This window comes from Balaenoptera borealis, assembly GCF_965194805.1.
Source record: "Balaenoptera borealis genome assembly, contig: HAP1_SCAFFOLD_701, whole genome shotgun sequence".
Lineage (NCBI taxonomy): Eukaryota > Metazoa > Chordata > Mammalia > Artiodactyla > Balaenopteridae > Balaenoptera > Balaenoptera borealis.
Window position 1 is genome coordinate 30,999 of NW_028123499.1, and position 27,474 is coordinate 58,472.

Consider the following 27,474-nt stretch of genomic DNA (forward strand, 5'->3'; position numbering starts at 1 on the left):
TCTCTTCACAGCACAGTATATAGCAGTGATAGTGGCAGCCATATGGCAGCAGGCAGCAAACTAATGATTTTTACCACCAAACAAAAAGGAAAAGACAGTAATAGGAATGTAGAGTGATAAGAAGGATTGAAGGATCATTACCTTACATGATACCCAATCTGAATTGTACACTGTGAACAATTCACAATTATCACAGATCACAGGCACTGCTGTTCTGCTGTATTTTTCTGGGAAAACTCATTTGTTCTATTCATTTCTGTGTGTACTGACATTTAAAACACATAAAATATTTTTAAAACTAAAACTAAAAAGATGCTACCAAAAAAAAATATTTAATTGAAGTAAAAATTAGAAGACTCTTATCTTTGCCACTGCCCTTCCCAATTCTCCAGAGGTTGCTCCTATTAGATATACTTTTGCAAAAGTAAAGTTTCATCACCACAAAAATCTTTCTTTCTTCAACCTTTTCAGTGAAAGTGCCCTTTACAGTTTTGCTCTAGTGGATGCCTGGATCTCCCCTGAGGACACTACTAACTTCCCCTGCAGGGCTCCAAAGTGGGAGAGGATTTTGGTTATGTTTTATTTTTGCTTCCTCTATATTTCTCTTAGCACTGAGCTTGTTAAGTCAAATGGGGTTTGTATCAATATTTGCACTTCCTTGTTCTTTTCAGTCTATTCTCAGTCTTACACAGAGATTTGAATCCCGTGTTATCAGGTATTATCTCTTAGGACCTCTCATCATTGCATCATCTACAGATACCCTGGGCTCTCACTGATTCTTGATGTCTCTAGTTCCCACTTCACCGTTACTTTGGCTGTCAGAATTTTTAATGATTTTAATCCTCAGAGTGAACAGAAAATCTAACTATACTGTGGCTTCTCAGCTTCCTGAACTATTGTGAAGTTCTTGTCTTGCATACTCCCCAGGCCACTCAGTTCCGTAGTCATGACCTAGTCCTTGGCATTACCTATAATAGCAACTCCTCCATAATCTCAATTTCACGCATCACACTCTGTCAGCTCGACTTCCTGACTTCTTGCTTGTACTCACTGCCTCAAGCAACCCCACTCCAATAAGCCATTATGCCACCGGGACGTATATTTATTGATCCCACATTATTTTCACTTTCCCTCATCAAACTTATATTTTTCTCTTCCATAAAAACCAAGCTTAAATTCCACAGTCAGTTGTTTTAATGACTTCCCTGCATATACCCTCGACTACACTATTCTTCGTCAATTTTGTCATGCAACTTGGCTGTACCCTGACTCTAATTAAATAATTCTTTACTAATCCAGTCCTGAATCTGAGCACTGCCATAACTGGAGAAAAACACATAACTATACTGCCTGATCTCGTTTTACATTCTCCTTAAACCTTAAGGAAATTCAACTTTCTATTCTTTTCTCTCCTACTCTTTTAAATGACTATTCTATACTCTATCTTTCCTGCTCTCCTCAAACATTCATCATCTCCTCCCTCATACGCAAATGAAGTTGATGGACCTGCTTCCTAATTTGCTGAGGAACGAGGTCCAATCGCCTGTCCTCACACCTATGTTCCTGATAGCATTTATACCTGCATACTCTGACTTCACTCCTATTAGTGTGTCTAAGGCCAACACCTCCACTTATGTAACGTTGGCAAAGGCCTCTCTCCAGGGTCTTGATCTCTATATGAGGTCTCTTTGCAAAGAAAAGGGCTCCTCCTCCTCTGAGTGGACTTAGCCCTTTGTTGAGATACAAGCGCTGACAATAAGCCTGAGCTAGATGACAGTTCCCCTCGCCTCCTGAACTCAGTACCCTCACGTGCTACACGATTCTAAGTAGGGAACCGGTCGCGTGCTTACTCAGGAACATCTATCTGGTATTCCTGTACTCTCTGTCTCATGCCATCAATTTCCTCTCTCTACTAGATCACTCCTGTCCTGCTGTTATTTATTCTACCCTAAAAATATAATCTCTCTTGACTCACCCCCCCTCCTTTTGGCTCCCTTACATTTCTATTTTCCCCATTGCAGCTAAAATTATTCTAAGAGTTTTTTATACTCTTTCTAATTCTGCTTTCCCCAATTCTGCTTTCTTAAAACCACTCTAAGTGGCCATTCTCCTTTTCCACTTCACTGAAAATATTTTTTAGTGAGGTCATCAACGTTTTCTACTGATAAAGGTAAGGCTGGTTCTCAGAACTTATGTATATTGGACAAGTCGATAGTTCTCTCTTCCTGTAAACACAGCTTCACAAATAGTACCCTCTGTGTATTTGATCCAATCACTCCTCATTCCTTTTCATTGCTGTCATACCACCATGGTCCAAGCCACCATCCTACTGAACTTGAATTATGGCAGTAGCTTCTTAGCTGGTCTCCCTGTTTCCATCCATGCCACATATCAAGGGTATTCAACATAAATCACAGTAATTATTTTAATATACCCAACCATTAAGTTACTTTTCTGTTCTCAACTCTCAGTTGTTTTCCATGTCACTCAGAGTAAAACACAAAGTCTTTATTTATAATCATTGCAAAGAATTAATAGCTTCATTACCTCTCAGATTTAATTTTCTTTCTCTCAAACGTATCTAACTCTATCTCCTATCATAGGTCTATAATACTGTTTTCTCTAACTTTATTTCTTTGTTTCCAAGATATTTCTAAAATTTCATCCCTCATCTCCTTCAAGCTGTCACTCAAACATCACATTCACAGTGAGGCCTCTTCTGACCAAACTGTGTAGGACTGCATCTCTCTGCAAGGACTCCCACCTGCCTTGCTTTATTTTTCTCCTCAGCACTTACTACTTTTCCCCATATTACATTACATTTATGAACTCTCTTACTTTCTAGAATGTAATTTCATTGAAAGCAGGGAGGTTTTTTCTGTTTTGTTCATTGTTGTACCTTCTCAAGCCCCTAGACTAGTTCTAGGCACATAGTAGATACTCAATAAAAATTCATTAAATTGAATTGGAGTCTGTGTCAGACATTATTCTGGCCCCTGCAACTATAATGTGAACAAGTCATCTTTAATCTAATATCTTCATAATTTTCCTGATGCCCTCTAGTTTATATATTTTAAGATTTTTTTACCTTAAAAAAGAAAACTAGACATATGTTATATGATACCTCAGTAATAAAGACAAAAATCAGCATAACCATCTTTAATGATAAACTTTAAGGGGATGAGTTGTAGAAGTCAGATGATTAGTGTTCAGACATAATTTTTTTTTAATTATTTATATTACACGTACAGTTCATACTAATGAGATTCTGTCTTTGAGTTTTGTCATAAAGTTTCTTATTTGAAAGAAAAAGAGACTAATGTAAACTATGGACTTTGGATGATAATGATATGCCTGTTTAGGTTCATCGATTGTAACACATGTCTGACTCTGGGTAGGGCTTCTACGGGTGGGAACAGGGAGTAATGAGAACTCTGTACTTTCCACTCAGTTTTGCTGTGAGCTCAAAAGTGCTCTAAAAATAAATTTTATTAATTAAAAAAGGAGAGATACAAGTGAATATGATTGTGGATTCAATCTGGAAATGATTACGTTTGGCAGTTATACACCATATTTGACTAAGAATCACCAAAAACTAATAGAAGGTGAGTGTTTGTCCTTGGCAATTAGAAAAGTTTAAACCTCACCTTTGACCCGTGTGTTATGCTTGACTTAACTGTAACGACTGAGTTACTTAACTGTTATTTGAGCTTATCAACATGCAATATTATTTGTACCATTTTATTACATGATGTGGGATTTTTTTGATACACACATATACATACTTGCAGTATACCTAACCAATTTTTCACATCCTGCTCTTCACTTTTTATTATCTGTACCATTTTTTAGAAATGAATTTTTATTTTAAGTAATCTATGTACTATTTTTAAATAGGTAATATCATGTGTGAAACATTTGTTATTTTATAAGACATGGTAATCAGCATATATAAACCCATTTAAGCCACACAATAATTCATACAAGAGTTATGAGTAGGCATCAATACTACAAGCTTATAGTAAAGAAAATAAGCATTAAAATGTTAATTCTCTCAAGCTTCTATATATAATGAGTTGTAAAGATGAGATTCAAACATAAGACTGTCCAATGTTAAAGGATCTTTATGTTCGTAATGTCTTATTATATTTAATACAACTGTATTGAAGTTACTGATTAGAAAACAAAGAAAATACTAAAAAGAAAAAAGTAACCCATGCCGAATAAGGCAAACTGTCGACATTTCAATGTATGTCTTTCAAAATTTGTTTGATTTTGTATAATTTATAATGATAATACTTAAGATATTATTTTATGACAGCACTTTTATAGTTAATATAGGTATTTTCTTATGTCATTCCATTAACTGAATGTGCCATAGCTTCACTAATTCCCTCTTTTTGACATTTTTTTTCCCTATTTTACTATTATAAATAATGCTGTGACTGGTTTTTCTTGTACTTGAAGATAACTTTCTTCACTTCACATGAATTTCTTATCATGTTCTTAGAATAAATTTATACAATTAAAATTCACTTTATTAGTCAATGCATGTCTCTCTGGCTTTCTAAATAAATTCTTAAAGTGTCACCTAAAATGCATCAGTTGCCAGTTTCAAGACCAGTTCACGATTTCTTATTTTCTATAATTTGTCCCACAGCTAGGTATTATTACTTATTTTGGTTGGAATTGTGTTTGTACTTGATAATTTTGATAATAGCATCTCAATATCAGATAAACTTACTTGTTTCAGATCAATAGTGAGAGGAAACATCATGCATAAGATTATATGCCATTTATGTTCTTTCCTGCTTTTGGAATGTGCTATTCCTTTTTTTGTTTTATCTGCCTCAAACTTTGATGATTTGCAAATGCTGTTTAATACTAAGAATATTATCTTTTGGCTTACCACATAATTTGTGAATCTTTTCATCCTCCAAGTTTGTGAAAGCATCATTGTGTTTTCATTGGCACCCATGCCAATTTGTGAAATGGAGAATTTAATTTTTATTTAGCCAGATCTTTTTGGTATCTTATTTTTGTGCTTAGAAACATCTTCTTAATGCTAAAACAAGATTGAAATAACTATATTTCCTTCTAGTATTCTTATGACTTTTACATTTATTTCTTTGTTCCAACCGGAATGTGTTTACCTTTGAAATGTTAGACCAAGAGCTAATATTTTGGATCTAAGTAGGTTTAAGTAACTCTTCCAGCTCCAATTGTTAATACATTTTAGTCACTGTTGGCAATTTTATCTCCACTAGGAATTCCAATCACTTTTTCTAAGCTGATACCCTATTCTTGCTAACTTATTTCTTAGAGATTTAGTTTTCTTTGTCTTTCTGAGAGGGAAGTATACATGGTACCCTGCACCTGGCCTTTGCTGGTCAATCAGTTCTTATTCCTGGAACTTAGGAACTGGCTTTTGGAGACTTAGTCAATTCATTTAATATTGGTCATTGAAACCATAGGACTGGAGAAATCATTTTCTACATGAAGAGGCTGACCTACAGAGAGAGAAATAAAACAATAAAATAAATGCCTAAAAGGAGTGGTGACAGATTTTATGCCTCAAGGAGAAAAAGTAAATCAGGGAAAGCAGCTGCTATGGCTCCTGGTGGATGTTCAGGACATTTGTAAGTTATTGAGAGGAGATGCAGTGTTTGCTGAGAGGTACCCTTTCGTCATTCCAATAAATTCTTCTTTTTCACTGAACACTATGGATTCTTTTGTTTGCAACAAAATTATCTCTGATGAAGACTCAGTCAGTTATACTAAAGTGTATTTTTTTTGGATTTTTATTCCCATTTATTGCTCTCTATTTGTTCTTACAGCAGGACCACATTAGCTTAAGTGGCATAACTTCTCAGTACATCTGAATAGCCAGCATGAGAAGTCATCATCATATTTTCCTATGAATATTCGTATACATATATCTTTATATAATATATAATACATATATATATATTTACAGGAGAACTTCTGTATCATTTTATCTTTTTTGCCAAATTAAAACAAAATCCATGAAGATTCTGATTATACTCTAATGTGTAAAATAATTCAGTAAGACAGAAGATTTTTGCAATATTTTATATTGCATACAAAAAAAGTTCCTGTATTAGATTTTAGATTTTCATTGTGTGAGAATCCATGCCTGTGTCATCAAAGATGCACCAAACATTTACCGAGTTCCTATGATGTGCCAGGCCTTCGCCAGGGTAGTGGATGGCTAGAAACAAGAGCAGGACTGACACACTCCTGGACCACAGGCAGTTGATGTCTAGGAGGAGGACAAGCATTAGACCAGCGGTCCCCAACCTTTTTGGCACCAGGGACCAGTTTCATGGAAGACGATTTTTCCATGAATGGGGGGGTGGGGAGGGATGGTTGAGGCAGGAATGGGAGAGATGGGGAGCGATGGGAGAGGCAGCTGAAGCTTCACTTGCTCGCCCGCCGCTCACCTCCTGCTGTGCGGCCCGGTTCCTAACAGGCTGCGGCCCAGTACCAGTCTGCAGCCCAGGGGTTGGGGACCCCTGCATTAGACAATCACTGATTGAGATGACTCTGGAGGGGAAATAGAGACTAGATGATTCCAGCCTTCATCGGTCAAGATAAGGGTTTCAGTGTTTATAACAGGAGTAAGGAAAGTCATTGATAACAGGCTTTAGGCAGAGAAGTGATATGATCCAATTGGTATAAGATATATTCATGAACACATATTTTGGTAGCTTTTTTGTATTATAATTCCAACTGCTTTACATAGGAAAGCTATTGATTTTGGAGGGTATGTGTGTTGTTTATTTGTCGTAATTGTAAGTTCTAAAAGGTTTACAATTTTCTAATTTGAATAGTCTAGGTAGATAATAATGTAAATTTATATAATAATAATATATATAAGCACAATGAGAATAAACCTCTTTATTTTTCCTAAGATTGCCTCTAGTTTTCCCCTGTTCTAGTGCATATCTTTCGCTTTTGCCTATTACATTATTCAAGGTTCAGACAGGGAAAAAAGAACATGTAATGGGTATTTCAGACAGAAATATATTTAATCCAGAGTATTAGAGGCTTATATAACCATTAGGATGGTTGAAGTACTGAACATCATGTAGACCACTAAGAGAAAATTCAGATGTGTCTGGAGTCATGCAAGTCGTCATAATGATTCCAGCTGTCTGCAAAACACATGTCTCTCAGGAGAATACTTTAGAAGAATACCATGAGAAGTGTCAACTAGTAAGTAATCTCAGCTACTTCCTGCTAACAGAATTCGAAATTTCCTATCGGGAGAAATTCTTGACCCACTTTTAGTCCGTGTAATTTAAACAGACTTGAAATCTCAAATCCTGTTCCTATCAGTAAGGATGTTACTAGTGACTGGCCTTAAAAATTTGCACATTCTACTGGTCACAGTGATTAGCTGAGAGTTCAGCATGTTACCAGGTCAGGTCAATTAGTTCCCACCCTGTAAATTTTACTGAGCTGACCTATGTTCCCTGGACTTATTTATTTAACAGAAGGTGATTTTTAGACTGATGTTGGCCATCATTGTCACCACATGGAAAAACTGCCTGAAAAAACCACCATAAAGGAAAACAGAATATAAAGTAGACCAGTCATATTTTTTAAGACGTTTTTGAACAATTGATTTCAGCAACATTTGGAGCTTAGTTTAGAACTGTATTTCTGGATTATATGATCCAGTTTTGCTTAAACGAATTGACTTGGAGTTCTTCATTTCCAAAGAATGGATTCCAATGATTATAGCTATTAAATGTACTTTTTATATTCTTTTAAGAAGCATTTGACTTTCTATTATTGTAATAAGGATTTCTGCAACCATATTACACATTTAGAATATTCCGTGCTGCCATTTTAAAGTTTCTTATGGTGTTAGAATAATATTACATAAATTGTAAAGTTCTCTTTTTCTCACATTAAAAGCTTCTATTGATTGAGATTTTTTTAATTAAATAACTTTAATGTAAAACTGTCTATTACCAGGCATCTGTCTGCAGAGAAATGCTTTAGCAATTTAAATTTATATTTCAAGATTACCATTCTGTTTAAGTTTTCTATTTCTTAATCACTCTGTTTTTGAAATTCATATCATTCTATTCACAGAGATTTTCAAATATATTAGCTTACGAACAGATTGTTCAACTTTCCCTGTGTTTGCTTCTGCTGTATATTTCATTTTATTGTACTTACAGTAGTTTAGGGATGTTATAGTAGTTTTTCCGCTAGTGTCCAGTGGATTGCTTTATAGAGGGAGGGAGGGTGCAGTTAGAAACCTTAGGGAACAGAATTCCCCTACCGGGAAAAAACAATAAGATAAACCTTTGGAAGGATCAAATGATGGACAGATTTCAAATGGGAGACTGTTGCTAAGGTGTGATTCTGACACATGGCAAACAATCCACTGGAAACTAAAAGGGATAGGTGGAAGGAAATGAGTGTTTCTACCCCCTTGTTAGCAGTATTTGGTCTGTTTCATTCTCTCCTTTATTTCAAGCCTCAGGCACTTTGTGACTCTAGCTGTTAATTTCTATCTCTCTCATTTTCTCTTTCCTGACTCTCTTCTCTCTGTCACTACTACTATACCAGTGTTTTAAGGTTGACCGGTGGCTTGAGTTAATAAAACTTTTTATTCTGTGGGCTTTCCATTCAAGATGACATGTGTGTAATGATTGCTGGTCATTCAAAGAATTAACTCATTTCTAACAAAAAGGGCAGAAGGCCAGTTATCTTTCCTGAATATGACCCTGGGCACAATTTAAACCCCAATAAGGATGGGAACATAGAAGTGACATTGCATGGAGCCAAAAATGAAGGTCAGTAGATTGCTTAAACCATCACGTAGGCATAGGGCCAAGATCAAAGAGAATGGGTGCCAAAGAGTGTTGACACAGTAAATACTCATTAAACATTAAGGAGGTATATTCAAATACATTTAAATTAATAACAAGTATTTTTATTATTTTGTTATTTAATTAAAATATGCCGTCCTTGGTTTTATCAATTTGAGGACTTAGAGAGTCCACCTTCCTCTACAGAAGGACATTTCAATTATAAACCTTACTAATTGAAAGAAGTGACTCTTTTTTTGGCCGCGCCATGTGGCTTGCGGGAACTAGTTCCCTGACCAGGGATTGAACACAGGCCACAGCAGTGAAAGTGTGAGTCCTAACCACTGGATCGCTTTCACTTTTTGTTAATAAAATATCTACTTCTAGAATATATTCTATTCTTAAAATTCACAGTTTCAATATGAAATTAACAAAATCAAGTAATAACTGAAAGCATCCTATCTAATTGATAAGAGGTAAATATTTATATTTTTTGTGCTATAAAACACAATTTCTAATTTCAGAAATCCCAACATACAGAAAGTAATTATGGATTTTCAAATAGATCCAGTCTTTGTTATATCTCTGATCCAATTACTCCACATAACTTATTAGGAAATGCCAAGAACTGTCTGACATCTTGATGACAAAATTACTGTAATGGAATAGCAATACTTTATATTTTAAAAAGAAATTTTAAAAAATGTAAACATGAAGGAACTCATTGTTTATTATCAGAAAATCTTTAAAAATATAGAACATTTTAAAAGATGGGCACCATATGATATTATTTCCACTATGATAACCAAGGTTTTATTTTCTTTGAATTCTCCTAACTCACATATAAACACACTGTTAGTACATGCACAGCATTAGTAGTTTCAAAATCTGGTTCTGTGAGTTTTGAGAGAATGATTATATCAGTTTAAAAATGTTTCTTGATAATGTACTTACTTGTTTCTTCCTTTTAATATTCTCTAAATTATTGCATCAACTGTATCACACCAAGAATCAATGCACATGACTTTGGGTATACATGGCTAATATTTTTGAAGGACAAAATTTATCATACTGGTCAAATTTCTTCTACGTTGGTCAAAGTGAGATTTATAAATTTAAAAAGTTAATCATCTTCATGAATTTGATCTTTCGTGTTTTGTTAGTTCCTAATGCTTATATTTTCATATTTTATTGCAATCTTATTTACTAAATTTTCTTTTCAAACTCACATATACAAATGCTAACACCACACACATATTACCTGAAATTGCTTACTATTTCCATGAATACTGACAATTTGTAGAGTGGGTATTCAAACATTATAGATTAGAATTTCTATTTTAAGTGTTGCTTAGTATGTTAAGTTTCAAGAAACAAGCATCTACCTATAATATATATTTATAGTATCTTTATTACAATGCATTTTAAATTTACCTTAGTGGTAAATACAAAGCTGATCAATGATTTCTTATTACTTCTCATAATGTAACGCAAAGAAATGTGACTTGAATATGATTTACAGTGTTTTTAAAAATACATTATATGGAAGTCCAAAATCTTTTAAAGGATGGTGAAAAATAAACGTGTAAATGGTGTGCATGTGTGTATATAGTGTGTGCATTTAAATGCACGTATTCTTATGTATATACGTTTTTATAAACAAAATAAAGTTCACCCAACTGCTTACTTTCCATTTCAAATCAATTCAACCTCTCAAGTTTTTGGTTTTTTTTTAATTCGTATGCCCCCTCTTTCAATTCTTCTCTCTGTGTCTATCTATAGAAGTAATGTGATATGATACTGAATCTATCCTGCTTTTCAGGCTTATTGATGGAAAAATTTACTTTGCTTTCCGTTTAAATACATCTCTTTATGTTTTCAGAGATTAATTTGAGGATAAGTTGTGGAAACAAAAATGGGATATGTTGTAGGGAAGAGATGCTATTGTTAATATAAGAAATGAAGTAGTAATTTCATGGCACACAGAGAAAGTATATGAATAAAATACTGCTCTATAATGTTTTCTAGTAAGTAGTAAAATACTACTATATTTTAAGTTTTACTGGCAACACACATGAAAGAGTTTTAAGCAAAAGAAGTGATGCAATAGGCTCCACTGGGCCATTCAGAATCCTCTTGCCACTGAACCTACAGACCAAGGGGTTTGCTGTTTTGGCTGAGTGTTCCTGATTATCAAGAGGAAAGTACATTGCCGTACCATAGTGAGTGCAGAGAAGAATGTTCCTGGAACCTATGGGATTGACTCAGGTCTTATTGTAAGTATGAATGGAAAACTAGATAAACCTAAAACAGACAAGACTAGTAAGGACCCTGATCTTCAAGACTGAAGTTCTGGGTCATTTCATCAAGTCAAATATCCTGGAAAAGTTTAATGATATCTAAGAGCAAAAGGAATATGGTATGGAAAGGTGAATAAATAAGTTATAAAGACTAACTCTGGTCTTGTAAACAATGGCTGAAACAAAGACTATACAACAGTATATGCTTCACTTATATATATTAAATATAAATAATATTATATATTACATCTACACATTTACATTTATATTACATAAATTATACTCCATCTTGTTTGCCTTTTGTGAGAGTGAACATCTTTATGATTTAATGTTCAGGTTTATGATTATTAAAGTGGTATGGTGATCAAATTAGAATGAGAATGAATGTTATCTAGAGTTAAAAAAGCAACTGATGGATTTGATATCTTTTTTTTTTTGGACAAGGGATTAGTATGTTCTTATTAACATGCACGAAACTTCATTGCATTAGATGGGAGCGTGTTGTTTTTCCTGTTTCTGTTTTCACATTTAAATATATATCAAAGGGGTGTGTATTGATTCTAATAGTAAAGAGGCGGATTGTACTAGATGTTGTCTACTAGATTTTGGCAACCTTTTCAATCCCTCCTAGTTAACTTTAGTATCTCAGAGACTAGAAAGCTAAGAACTGTACTGCTAGATTCTGTTACTTGGATTGGAGACAAAATGTGTTTTTTCTTCATGAGCTTCATTGACAGGAAACCTGCAGGGACGCCAGGGAGGCAGAGGATGCTTTTCTTGGAGTGGCTGCAGCCAAGGGCCCGGCTGCAACAGACAGGACTCTTCGCGGGGCTCGAACCCACATTCTGACTGTGCAGGCGTTCTGAGCGGCAGGCAGCTGCTGCAGAGGCACCACTGGCTGCAACCACTGCTGTTTTCCAGACCTCTGGATCCTCACTGTGGTAGCAGGGCCCGGAAACCAAGTGTTGCATTCCCATAGCAGGCCTGAGTTTTCTCCTCTAACCCTCCAGGGATGTGGAGGCACCGAATTTCCTGTTTGTTCATCCGTTCTTAAAATAAATGAAAAACTCAGAGTTTTCTGTTTCCTACACTGTGATTCCTGACGCACATACATATTTGTCAACCATATTAATAGGTTTCAGAATTTATTTACAATTTCTTGGGGAGAAATATTGGCATCATAGGACTAGATCAGTAACATTTGTTTTATGGGTGATAAGAAATGTAATTATTTTAGAAAACAAAGTATATATCTCTATATAGATAGATATAGAAATAAATATAGAGATATAGATATAGATATATACTTAGTTATTCTCTCTCCATGTTCATAAAATATTAGATTTTAGCATTTGGAAGTTCACTATGTCTAAGATCACTATGTAGCCACAGGATATCAAAAGGCTTATTTTATTTCAAAGTGTGGAAATATACATCCTAAGGAAACTTGACAATGTTTGCATTATTTGTCTCAATTATATATTAGACAGTTACGAGCATGGAATTATGAATTGTATCCATATATGTATTATTTTATTAAATATTGTGCAATATTTTAAATCACATGACAATATTTCAGATTTTGATAGCGTAAAGATAAATAAAACTTGTTTAATTTTCATAGATTTCTTCAACCTCAATTCAAGATTCTAATGTCAAGCCTGCACATGAGATGCTGTAGCCGTCTACTCAAGCTGTTCAGTGAGTCTGAAGTTGCATTTAGCGATGGCATATCTCTCATGGGCTGATTGGCTGTCCTGCCTGTCATTTCCATGGATGCCATTTCTCTTTTATACCTTGCACTTCCAAAAATGTCATATATTTTGTTTCAGAGAAAAGATCTTTTTATCCTTTTCAAATTTCAACATGTTAGTGTAATTTCAAAAGACATATCCCAGAGCTATAAAATATATTAATGGGATTCTAAACGTTTGATAGACATTGAAAATACTTTTATCTGTATTTAAATACCTATGTACTGCTTAAAATATTGAAGTTTGTAATAGTGTTTTAACTAGGTCTATACATACACATGTACAATAGTACAATCCTGTTAAAAATGCTTTCGCTCGAGGGCTTCCCTGGTGGCGCAGTGGTTGAGAGTCTGCCTGCCAATGCAGGGGACACGGGTTCGAGCCCTGGTCTGGGAAGATCCCACATGCCGCGGAGCGACAAGGCCCGTGAGCCACAACTACTGAGCCTGCGCGTCTGGAGCCTGTGCTCCGCAACAAGAGAGGCCGCGATAGTGAGAGGCCCGCGCACCGCGATGAAGAGTGGCCCCCGCTCGCCGCAACTGGAGAAAGCCCTCGCACAGAGGCGAGGACCCAACACAGCCAAAAATAAATAAAATAAAATAAATTAATTAAAAAAAAATACCTAGCTCCATCATTTAAAAAAAAAAAAAAATGCTTTCGCTCGAGATGAACCACTTGAAGCATTTTCATGTATCCTTTTAAGACATTTCTTCTGACAAGGTGAGCCAGTCTTTCACTATGTTAAGCATGGTGTGACATGCAGGGCATTTGGATCCCTTGAATCTTACTTCATCATGGGAGCTTTCAAAATTTAGAGAAAAGGATGGTATCACAAACATTATGAGATACCTTTCTGATGGCTTGCCATCTATCAAAACTATTTCTTCCCTAAAATACTCAAAACAAACAACATGTACGCTGGATTTAGAATTTAAATGTTTGCTGTTGACAGGATATAGGCAGTCAATATGCTGTGTATGCACGCGTGTACGTTTGAATGTACTTTGTTAAAACTATTACGTGAAAGGGAAATAATAAAATTAGCTCTTCATAGTTTCTAAATAAAAATCACATTTATGTAAATCTAAGACATCACTGAGAGAGGAAGACGTTGTCTGAAAACATGATTTCTCATAGAAATATTTATTAAGTGGCATCTATATGCCAAAGTAATGTAACAAACTAAAAGTAGTTTCAACTTTCATAGTTAATTTCAGTGGCAAACTGTTTTCCATACATTTATATCTCAACATTACCTCTTGAAAGGAAAATTTGAGTTACTAAATACTGACTCCATATCTCCCAAGTTTAGCTAATAGTATTCTACACCTACTCTGGAAAATAAACAAACGACTCTAAAAGATAACATTATATTTATTTTTAAAGATGATGAGATAGCAGATTTTAGTAAATTGGCCATGATCATATGGCTAGTACTGGGTATGGAATGTTTTAACAGTAAAGTAGCAAAACTTCCAAGCATAAGTAAAGAAATTATTTCTACTTAAATGTTTTAGATAGGTAATTGCATCATTAAGAATTCTTTCTTTGTAAAAATAGTCTTTTGTAAGAGCTCAAAGTTTTGGATTGCTGATATTCTATGACCTGTTTGTTGGCTTATGTAATTCACAAATAGCTTGTAATGCGTCCATAATACTAACTATATCCTAGTTCAGGATAAAAAATACTTTCCCACATCCTTCTATGATTCTTATATTTTTACTTGTAGTTATGCCTTAGATTCCAAAAAAAAAAAATCACAGTTTTTCTGAAAGTTAATTGAAGTTCTAAAGCTCTGGGTGGAAATGTCATGGTAATTTGTTTTTGAAATAATATGGAACTCTACAGCTAAAAACAAAGCATTCAAGACAAAACAAACCATGGTTACTGTGGAAATAAAAAATTTTAACTTCTATTTAGGCTTTCTTTAATGCTTTAATGGGTCTTCTTTGTATTCTAACATTCATGTTATCTTCTCCACAAATAGATTCAACGTCTCTAAAATGTCTAAGGAGGATACTAGAATGTTGTTTCCATATGCAAACTGCAAAAGTCTTTTTCTGTATGCTCAAACTTATCTGAGAGAACTTTAAATAAGTAGCGACGCAATAATTACTTCCTGCTAAAGACTGATAGATTGATATTTTTGATAGATAATAATTTGGACTCATAATATGCAAACATCCTCCCAAGCTATTTTTTATGATCAAAAGACTACAAATTAATGGCAATCATTATGGTAGATCACTTCTAGAAATCATAGCACGTTCATGGACCTCAATGGTAATGAATTTTAACTATTTCCTTTTTCTTATAGGTCACAGCCAAAGAGATTACATATGTGAATTTCCAGAATGAGAGACCCAGAAAATGCCATGGTTTAGTTCTCCAACTCCAGGTACAGATTTATTTCAGTTTCACTATTCAACTTTAGTGTAAAGAGTTGAGAACACTTTAGGTAAATAATCAAGTAATGAAGAAAAAGAGAAAATGGAGATATGATAACAAAATACCTTAAAGTCCAAGCAGATGGAGTAAGGCTATCATGAACAAGCTGTATAGAAGTCTAAATATTAGTTCAAGAGGAAGGTAAGTAAGAGCATAGATGCAGACTGCAAGTTACTTAGTGATTAACAGTCTGGAGTTTGAGGTCAAATTCTAAACCTGCAATTCAGTAGCTGCCTGATTCTGGGCAAATTGCTTTACTGTCTATGCTGTGCTTTTCCATATTCATAAAATCATTTAACATTTCTAACTTCATAGAATTCCTGTAAGTGAGGAATGAGAGCACGAAAAAGGCACAGCTCAACACCTTGTACATACTGAGCACTCAATACCTTTCAGCTCTTCTATAATTCAGCTCTTCTCAAAATAAGAATACTTTGGGGACCATAAAATGTTAAGTTATGAGGTACCCTTAACATTTTGAGGTATTTTAATGGAAAGTAAGTAGATCCTTTCACAAAATTATCAAAGGACTTCAAAGTAATATTTATTTTATTTATATGGCATAACTCTTTGTAAATTTAAGTATATACGCAGTTTTAATGTAGACCGAAGGTATACACAATATTTTAATTTTTTCAATACTTCCTGCTGGCTTGGGTTCTACAGAGAATTAACATTATAAAACCTGTCTAATTTTTTCTTATAATACTTAGGTATACTCTGTGCTTTATTTTTAGTCTAAAAAGGTTTTGGTAAACTGAGTATTATTTAAAATTTTCACCATTTTTCATGTATTGATTTCCTGAGCACCAGGAAACTGAAATATGCACGTGATAAGTTTAGTATTTCTAACTTTCACACAGGAAAATTTTAGGTAAGGGGATTCATCTTTGTAACAACTAAGGATGGCTTTTTACTTAAATTTTGGACTCCAGTTATCATAATGTCCAATTGCCCTATTCTTCCTAACTTAATTTCTGCCTAGTTAATCATGTATTTATTTTATTTTATATAATACAATAGTGTCTTATTTTCATATTATTCCAGGTTGGATTTCTTCCTGCTTTGTAGAAAAACCTGAGCATGTTTAGCAAATATTTTTGATAAACAGATCATTTGTATATTCTGAGAGACATACAGCACCCCCCTTTGGGGATTTAGTCTCATCAGTCATAGTAAAGAATAGCCTTAATATTCGCCTAAATAAAACTGTAATAAAATGTAGTGATATATATTACACAATAATATACTCTCCAAAGGTGCATTATAAGTGATTATCTGATTATAGGCTGCTTTGGTTTTCAGTGTCACCTTGACCTTTCTTAGGAAAGATCATTGAAAATTGACTGAATACGGACAAGTTTAGCATTCAAAATTAGCAGCAATTTTAATTGTCTAACTATTGTAAATTAACACATTTTACCACATATTTTGTATTTCTTGAATTTCTCCTAGAAAAATTGTGGAAAGGTTACAAGAAGAACAGAAATCAAGTGTGTACATGAAAAAATATAGTTTTTTGCTTCATGACATCGTAAATGTTATACATGTAAAATATCATTTGTGAAGTTTCATTTTTAGGTTTATGTGGGAATAACTTTGTCTTTAAATTTGACAAGAAAGGTTGCTCTTGGCAAAGTTCTATGTAAATAAGTAAACGGTATAACCACAGAAAAAATTTATAAGTTGTATTTATGTAAGATGCTTCAAGTGCTTGTAGTTGTACAAATAATCACACGTGAACAATATTAGAATATATAAAATAATGTTAAATTAAATTATAAAATACATTAAATATCTTGATCTCTCATTTTTCTTAGAAATATCGTTAAACAGTTTTGCAGTAATATTTTGATAGCTCAGACATGCCTCAGTGAGTCTTTTTGTGCTCATTGCTGAGTACAATTTATTTAGAAGACTAAAGTTTGAAAAGGATAGATGTATACTGACAGCCTCTAAGAAGATAAATCAGCATATGATCAAAGAAAGTTGAAACACACTTAAGTAGGTAATAAAGAATTAAAAACAACTATTTGTGTCATGTACTTGGAGAAGTTCTTCAGTGTCAAGAAACTGTGCAAAACATAGGTTTGTTTTGTTTTTCATTCTCCCTGTTTTCTATTTGTGGAAATAAACAAAGACTACCCCCATAAGAACAAGCAAAGGCTCTTTATTCAGAGCTTGCAACAGAAAGAGAGTCAGCAACCGTCACGTGCTTTTGGCTGGCAGGAGGGATTGAGAGCTTTACAGTGAGGACAGGAAAAGGCTTTGATATGCTCTGAATGGAAGGGGTTGGGAGGGAGAAGCTGGAGGCAGGGTAAATAGAAGTGAGGTATCTTACATGATTGGTCTGGAAGCAGATTTGACCCTCTCTGGTTGGTCCTGAGTTATAAGCAAGGGTAAAAATTGGGAATCTGGCAGTCACTGATCAGGTTCTGACTCTTCTGGGTGAATTGCTGCAAAGATTGTGGGTTGGCTTGTTGGCTGGTGCTGCAGACACTGTAGGTCAGAGTTCTACTGTCATATCTGGTCCAGCCATTATCTGTGTGCATTTTCAGTCTCTCATATTACACCTGACTGGAGACTAGTTATAGATACTATTATTTTTCCCAAATACAATAGCTTCCTCAGAGCTAGATAAATAATTCTAAATCATTTCCAACTTGAAGTGAATGAAATAGATCATACAATGAAAACAAACAAAACACTATCATGACACAAAATGTGAAATACTGCAAACTGAGGACAGATATTAGAAGTATGATGGAAGAGGGTGAAAGTGGAAGAGGAATCAGAGCAGTAGCAGAAGTGGCAATTATCACAGAGAACACTCAGTGTTACTCAAATTTAAAATTATAAAGGGTAGTCGTAAGAGGTAAGATGAAAGAATTGGGAAGGAGACCTTATATAATTTTACAAGAATTCAGTTTCAAGATGGCAGTATACATTTTTTCCCCTTATTCTTTTTTCTTAAAATTGTCTGAGAAAATATAATCACATTGAAAACTAGAGATCAATTTCAATGAAAAAGGAAACTGCTTGTAATACCAAACCACACCATTGAAGCATGCCAGTCAAATATCATCTAGTCTTTGTCAAACCTGGGGAGGGATCCTAAGCTCTTAGATCTCCCCTCATTTAAACTACAGTTTAAATTCTAGACGGCCTTTCCATGACCTCTTTGCTTAGAGCAATGAAGTCCAGGAGGCTGGGTGGGTCTGGAGAAGGAGAATGTTCCTATAGAAAACCAAATCATCACCAAGGAATGACCAACGCAAGAAGCAGAAGGGGAAGCAGGATGACTGGCTATGTTAATGAATCCATAGCCCTGAATCCTGCCCAAAGGAGCCCACAGGGATGCAGTGAGGGGCAGGGAAGGAGGATGCATTTCCACATGTCATTTAGTTTCTGTTAGGTGCCACCCAACTGCTGAGTGCAGATAAGAGAAAATGTGAAAACAGGGCAAAGGTGTAAACATTACAGGTCAAAAGCTTCATGAATATACAACTGTGATCTTCACTTCTCTATAACTTAACATAACTTGACCATCAGATGCACCATGTTTTCTCCATCGTGTGCCTATCTGGCCATTCAAAAACTCTAGTAACTCAGTCTGTTCCAGTTTGGAAATCTCTTTTGGGTAAATCTTCAGATCAGGGTTCTCTCCCACTCTCCTCCTCTTCTCTCATATACTCAGGAGATTATTTGATATTCAGTTATATTGGGTAAATTTTAAACTCCTTTTGACTGTTTCAAACATTTTCTGAGGCAACAAATGTCGATGGTCCAGAGGAGTAGGAGGAAGGAGTGAAAACAATAAAGAATGCTTAAAGGAATACCTGGGTCAGGATTATCCTAACGTCTGCCACAAAAATAAAATGATAATATTGATGAAGTCACACTATTCAATCCAGCTGAGGATGATGACTAATTGCTCACTTTCCCCATTTCTCTCTGATTGTACAATGTTTAACTGCGAGGACCTTCTGCTCATAACACCTACCCACAGAAACAGGAAGAAGTAATAACGCAGAAAAAATTATCCAGGAAACAAAGAAAATATTTACACTAATAGTGCATCAGAGTGGGCACAAATCACGATTGATATCATTTCCATTTAATGAAGGAGATTGCAGAAAAAATATACTGAAGTGTCTAAAAGAAAGATTATGAGACAGATGCAATTTAAAAATTGAGCTTGCAGAACTTAGAAAATAAAATAATGGGAAAATACAATAAAAATAAGGCATATTAGAAACAATAGTCCAGGGCTTCCCTGGTGGCGCAGTGGTTGAGAATCTGCCTGCCAATGCAGGCGACACGGGTTCGAGCCCTGGTCTGGGAAGATCCCACATGCCGCGGAGCAACTGCGCCCGTGAGCCACAATTACTGAGCCTGCGCGTCTGGAGTCTGCGCTCTGCAACAAGAGAGGCCACAATAATGAGAGGCCCGCGCACCATGATGAAGAGTGGCCCCCACTTGCCGCAACTGGAGAAAGCCCTCGCACAGAAACGAAGACCCAACACAGCCATAAATAAATAAATACATAAAATTAAAAAAAAAAAAATGGGGGGAAACTTTATTAAAAAAAAAAAAAACAATAGTCCAGTATAATTAGCAATGCACCTGAAAATTTAGTGAGCATGGAGTAGAAATTGAATAAGTTGCAAAATATAAATATATAAATTGGAAAGGACAAAGAAGTAAATTCAGTATTAGAGAAAATGAGAAATATGTCAAAAGAAGATCCAAATGTGCATAAATAATAATCATGAGATGAGAGAAAAAAATGAGACAGAAAAACATGAAGTGAAAAAAATGAAAGATAATTATTCTAAAATAGATATGAATCTGAAGACTGTAAGAGCACACCTTATACAAAGACAAATTAATGTAGAAAGATTAACACCAAGAATTTTCCTTATGATATTAGTTATCTTAAAGAAGGAATGCATAGCTTCTGGGAAAGAAAAGCAAATTAGTAGAAGAAAAAAAAAATAGGAGAAATGGAGTCCAGTGAAAAATGAGATATTATACATGTAACAAATAAATAAGATCAGACATCAAAAAAAGAAAAGGAGAAACAGTTTGTCTTCAGGTTTTTACAATGAAAAACAAAGAGAGCTAAGCTAAGAGACAGTGCTGCAATAGTCACGTTCTTTTCTTTTTATTTATTTATTTTTTATTGAGGTATAATTGACATAACCACAACTGGTTTTGTTTGTTTGTTTGTTTGTTGGCCGCACTGTGCGGCTTGTGGGATTTCAGTTCCCCGACCAGGGACTGAATCTGGGCCATGGCAGTGAAAGCGCCGAATCCTAACCACTAGACCACCAGGGAACTCCCCACAATGTTTTCTTATAAAGGGCATGACTCCAATATTTTATATCTGACCATACTGTCTTTCTAACACATGAAAAATTAAGTAGATAAAATACGGTAATTTTTTTAGGAGAAAAACTAGTGGACTAAATTCTGCTAACCAAAAAGTAAAGAACTCTAGAATCCAGAATATTTAATTATTTAAAATAAATGATTGATGAAAATTGTTATAAATAGTAAATGTTCTCAAATATACAAATAAGGAAAAATTGTGGGAATTATTATTTCAGAGCAAAAGTTGACAGTAACAGGGGATGAATTATAAGCACCTCCTCACCCTTTGTACTTGTGTGGTATGGGGAAAATTAAGTGTGCTCTTCCATTCACTAACTTAATAAAGGTTAATTAGCACCTGCTATGCAGAAGACCCTGTTTTACAGGGAATACAATTGAGATCATTGACTTCAGGTAGCTTTCATTCTTGTGTTTGGGGGCTGGGAGAGCGGATAAAGACAATGAACATAACAAATAAGTAAATTTTATGGCAGGTTAGAAATGACAGGTTCCCCAGAGTGAAATAGAGGAGAAAAGGCACAAAGGGACTAATTGCAGGTGGTGATGGATGGGTGGGGATGAGAGACTGTTCTGGGTAGCCTCACAGAGAAGGTGCTGACTGAGCAAAGACTTAAAGAAGGAAGAGAGTAAGCCATTCAGAAATTTGAAGGAAAAGCAAACGTCAAAAGGAAAAGCCAAAACAAAAACAGGTGCTCACTGAATTCATGGCATGAAGCTCATGAGGCTGAGGTGGAGAGAGCCAAGAGGGAATAAGTAAGAGAGGGCTCAGGATATTTTGACCCTTATAAGCAAGCCAACGTGAGAGCTTTCACTTTCTCTCATTTTTCTTGATGGGGAATCAACTAGTACTGAGAAAATTTAGAATAAGAGTACAAAAGGAGAAAAACCCATATTGTTTTTTATTAACCACCACCCCATGAAGGTGGATGTTTTAAGAAATAATGCTTTAAAAATGAAAGAAAAAACCCTCATGAGGAAATACTCTATATTATCTGAGAGATCATTCTTTTAAACGTGGGAAAATCTTATTTCCATATTTTGTGGATTAAAGAACACTAGCTTTATACTCATATGACTTGATGGAATTGTCAAGAGAATAAATTATGTTTTGTACCAGCTATCACGACTCTCTCCCTCTCGCGTATATGCATGTTGAAATGTGTTTTTCTGCATCTAAGCTCTTCCTTATATAGGAAAGATAATTAAATTATAGTGATAATTTCCTGTCTGTCTGAAATCCATCTCACATCTATTGTCATTCATCCCATTCTAATTTTCCCTACTCCTGGGAAAATTTCGAGATTACCTGATCATAATTTCTGATATATGAATAGAAATGTTTATTTATTTAAAAACTTTTCATGTTTTATCTTTGATAAGTAGATGACTCTGGAAAGATTAGGGTGATATTAGCTTTAAATTAACTCTATGAGATTTCACTAATTTTATCACCATGCTAATGTAATGTTATCACAATATTTTAGTTAGTTAATAGAAGACTTCGGTTTAACTTCTCGTAATTTATATTTTTAAACTATTCCAGTTCTATGGTGTTAACATTATTTCCAGAGATTATTACAAAAACATCAAATTAGGTTTAACTGACTAAATTTAAAATAATGGATAACTTTTTGAAATGTTTAATACTGTGACTATTCTAAATGCTATACTGAAATTGAATATTTAGATCTTTAGTCAATTAAGACTTTGGACCAATATTAAATCAAGTTAATTAATAAATAATTTGGGGCTTCCCTGGTGGCGCAGTGGTTGAGAATCTGCCTGCCAATGCAGGGGACACGGGTTCGAGCCCTGGTCTGGGAAGATCCCAGATGCCGCGGAGCAACTGGGCCCGTGAGCCACAACTACTGAGCCTGCGCGTCTGGAGCCTGTGCTCCGCAACAAGAGAGGCCGCGATAGTGAGAGGCCCGCGCACCGCGATGAAGAGTGGCCCCCACTCGCCGCAACTGGAGAAAGCCCTCGCACAGAAACGAAGACCCAACACAGCCAAAAATAAAAATAATAAATAAATAATAAATTAAAAAGTTTAAAACAAAACCAAAAACATAAAATCTGGAAATAAATAAATAAATAAATAAATAAATAAATAAATAATTTGGATACCTGGACACTTTCGAAGTAAAATGATAAAAACAATGGTCATTGAACATAGTTTTAAATTAAATTCTCTGTTTCTCATTGTTATGTATAAAACGTCCATAGCTTGGTGGGACTTACACATGTTTTTAAATGTCTGGTTCTGCGGGCTTTTGTACTGAGCATGAGTTTCTGGGTTTAATTGCATATTCTAGGTTCTGGTTTAGAAGTGCATTTCAAACTCCTCATAATCCCCTTATTCTGCTTGCTTCAAGAAATAGCAGCTCCTCAAAGGTAAGTTTATGAACAAACTAAACAATATATTTATAAAAACTAACCGTTTTCTCATCAGGACTTGCTTTAGGGACCTCATCTCATAGTTCCCGCTAATACAGTTACTACATTGTAACATCTACCCAATCCCAACCTGCCCCCTGACTTAAAGGATTCACCTTCGAATTCTGCAGACCCTAAAACTATAAAACTATACTGCCGGGACTTCCCTGGTGGCGCAGTGGTTAAGAATCCGCCTGCCAATGCAGGGGACACGGGTTCGAGGCCTGGGCCGGGAAGATCCCACATGCCGCGGAGCAACTGAGCCCGTGAGCCACAACAACTGAAGCCCATGTGCCTAGAGCCGGTGCTCCGCAACAAGAGAAGCCACCGCAGTGAGAAGCCCGCGCACCGAAAAGAAGAGTAGCCCCCGCTCACCGCAGCTAGAGAAAGCCCCTGAGCAGCAACAAAGACCCAACGCAGCCAAAAATAAATTAAATAATTAAAAAAAAAAAAACTTTACTGCCTTAATGCCTCATTTGAAGCAGTACTCAGACTCTGTCACAGTGTCTGACATTCTTCCTTACAGAGTAAATCTAAGAAATTAGCTTTGCCTGATCAACAGGTTTTATAGTGGGCTTCTAGATGTCAATAGCCACCAAATGCGAAGACAGTTTGGTAAATGAATGCATGAGGTATCTTACACATGTAGCAAATGAATAATTTAAATTTTCTGTACATTAACAAATTGCCATCTCAGAATATATAAATTTATACTTAATACGAGCCATGCCTAATTCGAATAATATATGAGCATGCCTATTCCCCTTGTGCTCACCAAAAATAATGTCATAAATTATTTCAACTGTCACTCCTGTGAGGATATGTAGATTTTCAAGTTGTCACACACACTTATAGATATAAATTGATATGTATGTTTTGAGACTTATACCTGCCTTCTGCCCATGTGTCATCGTATACTTTTTATAAAAAATTTAAAAAATAATTCCTGTGACTTTGTTATGCAGAATATAAACATCTTAATATCAAAGGCTAGAAAATGCCTATAAATATTTTATACAGTGTTATATTCACTCTTAAACAATTAAATTTCAGACGATATTTTTAAAATACATTTAAATAACTTTTTTAAAATACAGTTCATGTATCATTATTCTTATTGAACTGCTTTGGAATCTTAGAAATGTGGTAGCCTCCATTAAGTAGATTATGGTATGAGTTTTCAGAAAATAGAAATAGATTTTTGATGCTCACGTGCAAATGGTTGGCTAACAACGGCCCAGCTCTTCTACTTGCTCGTTCTCCTAACAAATGCTGCGTTTCAAGGAAACAAATTCTAAATGTCAATATACCAACACTCCTGGGCTCAAACAGTAATTATTGGAGTGAATGGGCTAGGGGCACCTGGGGAATTGGGCAACTCATCTCACCTCTAAATTACCTTGAACACCTGGGGAAAAATATAATGGCCTGCAGCTGGTCTGTAGAGGAAACTTGTGATTCATTATCAAAGGAACGGAGAGGTTTACATGTGTTTTGAACATGTGCGGCCCCTTCAGAAGGCACAATGTAAATGGGTTTAAAGCATCATTAGGTACCTACTTTAGCACAGGTAGGAAAACTGACTGCACAGCAACAACTGCCATGAGGTGGGAAAGCACACTGCGGTGCAGTGTCAAAATATGGGCACGGCTGAGGCTACAGATGAAGTGCGGACACATAATTCCAGTGGCATTCATAAGACAGGTGCCTGAAACGTAAACCCAAATTATCATTATGGAGTTTCACCGAGTACAATTTCAATATTAATGCTGACATTACAAAGGAATATTTGGTATTTAATCAGTTAGATCTAGGCTAAGATATAGTTTATATTTTTAATCTTTTTGTTTTAACTTAAGAAGAAGGATTCTGCAGTCCAAATCTAATATCACTAAACTCAAATTGGCCCTGGAGTAATAACTCAACTGCAAGGACACAGAAATTCTAAAGGCTTTGGGCAATTTTAGTCATTCTTTCTCAAATGTGAGTATGACATTATAGAGGAAACTGAAATGTCAACTCTGCCAATACCTAGCTAAGTGACCTTGAGTCATTCCTCTAATATGTTTCTTTATATCTTAAATATAGAATTAAATATCTCAAAATACTCTCCAGCATTACAGACAAGTATAATTCTTAAATGTAAATAATCGAGAGACTGTTGAAAGCAAATATTCACATGTATTTATACTGCCTGATAGATCAATGGAAAACTGTGATACTGTACAAACAGCGCTCTGAAGCTTTTGACCTATATCACTAAACAATCAGTTATTTCTATAACTTATCCTGGTGTTACCAAAACCTACAAATTTAACAATTTATATACATATATATAACTCCTTAGAGATTAAATAAGAGGCTAGAAGCACTTGTGCCTATTTACAAAGGAGTACAAACACAAGTTGAATATTTCTTGTTAGTCCATTATGAAGTTGAACTTCTTTTAAAAATGCATCTCTAAACATACAGATACCATGTCTTATTATTTTAAACAACAAAAAGACTGGATTAAATCATAATGTTAAATAACAAATAATAGTTTGCCGTTAGAAAGTCATACAAACGTATCGTAAAAAAAGAAAACAGAAGGTATATCCCCCAAAGGAAAAACCTCTTTGACACTGTTGTTCAGAAATGAACCTGTCGGGCTATCCCAGATATTACTAAATGTAGTTTTAGAGTAGACCGCTTATCTGGCAAAAACAGAATGTTTAAACAATGACGTTTTGCTTTCTATATTTCACGTCATCCTTCTTAGCACTATTCCAAGGATGACTAGTTTCATTGTCCGTGGACTGTTTTCTAAATCCAGAAGATGGATGCTTTAGGTGAATGTGCATGACACACTCAAACTGTAAACACAAGTAAGGGAAAGTATAACACACTGGTAGAGGTCAAGGTATATTAGCAGCAACTCAAAACCACCTCAAAGTTTGACTTATTTGTCCATTACTTAACGCCTAAAGAAACCCTGTGCTGTCAAGGATGACAGAGCTGCAATCGTTGTCCATGATTCTTCAAGCAGTTAGTGACAATGGGCAGATTAATGAAGTGGGCAAGGAATAACCAGCTGGGGGATTGGTAGAAGTGTTTGCCTCCTATGGACATCTTTTTTTTTTTAAAGTGTAGATGAACCTGCTTCGTAAATGTATTCATTCAAGTACTGGCTTAAAAAACAAATAATGGTGATGTGTTTGAATTTCAATGATACATATGGTCCTGAGTTTGACCTGAGGACAGACAAGGGATATGATAAGGTGAGGAGGTCCTTGGAACAATCTTGGGAAATGACCAAAGCAGATCTGTGAAACAGGTTTCACAACTACCTAAAAGAAACAGGAGAATCAGTCGGGTCTAGTACATCTATAAACTGGAATTGGGCATTTTGATGGGTTGACATTTTTCCTTGACAAGTTCAGAACCTTAAGTGATCTTAGAAATGTCAGAGAGGAGCTTAATAGGCACCTCAAAGAAAACATTAACTATACAATTAAACTTAATGAGAATAAATTCTCCTTTTATGAGAGAAAGGTCAATGCTAGCCTGATCTTGGACAAAAAAGAAAAAGGAGTTCACACACACATGAAGAAAGCCAATTAGAGAACTAAAGTTAATATAGTGCTGCAAAGAGAGAGGTTTTTATCAGCTTTCTCAACTATTACTTTCATATTAATTCAAATTTGTGTTATGAGAAAATACAGTTTAATAATATCTGTAATCTCATAGACAAGCCACAAGGAACTCCAAGGAACTTCAGGATTCTAAACATGTAATAACCTTCTCTTCATATCATTTTTTGCACATATTCCCCACCAATGGCACAATGAAATTTTTAAAACTTTGAAATTATATATAAGTGAAAACCAAGCCCAAAACTAAGTGATTGAGGCTCTTACATGTTTATTTCAAAGTTTACTCCATTATTCATTGACCTTCAAAATAATAAAGGCTAACATTTATTGAGCTCCAACTATGTAATAAACTTTAAATCCTTACAGCAATACTCCTGGATGTGTAATATGATTATTTCATTTTATATACAGGAGATGTGCTTAGTCAATATACTGGTTCACTCAGATAACAAGAAGCAAAAACCAGATTCAATTTATTTCCTGGAATTTCCACAAAATAATTTCAGCTTTTTATTTCTTGTTCATTTCTGTGATTTTTTTTGACAGCTAAAGACCTGTCATATGAAACTCATATAGATATTATAATGTTTAAGTCACATTTCATAAAGTCATATGTGTGTGTATAAAATAATATTGAATAACACAGTTAACAAAA

At 35.0% G+C, this 27,474-nt stretch overlaps 1 long non-coding RNA gene across 1 annotated transcript; it reads left to right on the forward strand.

Annotated features, from left to right (window-relative positions):
- The first annotated feature begins 10,265 nt into the window (after positions 1-10,265).
- On the forward strand, positions 10,266-19,100 carry LOC309621569. The gene is made up of 3 exons (XR_014240105.1): positions 10,266-12,853; positions 15,224-15,304; positions 16,810-19,100. It is a non-coding gene; the product is annotated as an uncharacterized lncRNA (long non-coding RNA).
- Positions 19,101-27,474: the final 8,374 nt, after the last annotated feature.